At 37.6% G+C, this 1,388-nt stretch overlaps 1 long non-coding RNA gene across 1 annotated transcript; it reads left to right on the top strand.

Moving 5' to 3' along the window:
* Positions 1-17: 17 nt before the first annotated feature.
* LOC105556115 lies at positions 18-816 on the top strand. The gene is made up of 3 exons (XR_001008536.1): positions 18-564; positions 638-700; positions 780-816. It is a non-coding gene; the product is annotated as an uncharacterized LOC105556115 (long non-coding RNA).
* Positions 817-1,388: the final 572 nt, after the last annotated feature.

The raw sequence follows: 1,388 nt of genomic DNA, 5'->3' as shown, positions 1-1,388 counted from the left end.
CATTTCCAATACGTGTGCACACGTCCCCTCCAATCATCCCCTCCAACTTGGAGTGGGGATGATCCGTTCGGCCACGCGCGCGCGCATGCTCGCACACAAGCAACGCGCCGTATATACGTGTGCACACGTATTGGAAATGTGAACCGAATATTACCGAATCTCACCGGAAAGAGTCGATGTCAGATGAGTCCTCCCGCGCCCCGAATATCAGACCCCTCTTGCCCAGAGTCGTAGCTAATGCTCCGTCTATAGAAGTCTATGGTCTACTCCGCATGTATTACACAGAGAGAGTAACACAAGAAGGAGAGAGATAGCCGAAATGGATTTGATATAAAAAGGACTAAAGATACAATCAATTTACAAAATGACACTGAAAATCTCAACGATATTTATGACCGAATCATAGATTTAATTTAATTTCTGACACTATCATTTATTTATTTATTTATGTTATTTATTACTTGACCTATTATTTGACTTTCACTTGTTTGTACCGATATCCTTTACATATCGAATTTTAGTCAGTCATGTTTTGTCAGTGCTCAAGATAAGTTCACGTAATATGTAAGTCCATATGTCTGTTTAAAAATATCTTTGTGGCTTCTCTCTTTCTATAACACTCTCGAATTTAGTTTAGGATTATAATGACCATCCTCACAACACCACTAAATACACGTGATCCTATGCACGATTAATACAGGTAATACACATTTATACAACCGTCAAACTAATATCACAAATGTTAACACTGTATCAATCTGTAAAATTTAAAATTGCAGTTACACTTGCTTGAAAAGGACCAAAACCCATGGTCGAAACGTAGCGATACGAAATTATTAAAATTGCCAGATATGGTCAACCAAATTATATGTTTTTAAATTATAATCTTTGGAACACTGTAACTCAGTGAAAAATGATCCAATTTCAAAAAATAAAAAGCCGTTGTATTCGTCTCAATGTCACCTACGACATTCACTGGAACATAAAAATCGGTTGCCATTTGCAAAAATGGCCGCCATGTAGAAATCTCGAAAGTGGCGCCACCTACAATTAAACTGACATGGCCAACTTCTGCCTCCCTTGGAACCATAAAACTATTGTTTAAAACATTTTTCCTATCTCTTTTATTTTAAGAGATATTTAGCTGCATCACTTAAAATGATACACTCTGTATATAAAGAGTGAGTCAGTATAACCTTTTACCATTGAAAATACAAGTTCAGAATAAAATTCTAAGATGAATTTTCCTGTTGTAAAACTTTGGTAAAAGCTTATTTCTCGAGATATAAATAAAAATTGTTACTCTATCACACGTCGAATAGAGGAGGTAGGCAGGGGCGGCGCAACTCACAGTCAGGCGTGGGCTCTTTCGTGGGGTGGCCGTTGCG

Source organism: Vollenhovia emeryi, unplaced genomic scaffold (genome assembly GCF_000949405.1).
Source record: "Vollenhovia emeryi isolate VEMERY1.0 unplaced genomic scaffold, V.emery_V1.0 DF949101.1, whole genome shotgun sequence".
In the NCBI taxonomy this organism is placed as follows: domain Eukaryota; kingdom Metazoa; phylum Arthropoda; class Insecta; order Hymenoptera; family Formicidae; genus Vollenhovia; species Vollenhovia emeryi.
This window is presented reverse-complemented; position numbering and strand designations above follow the sequence as displayed.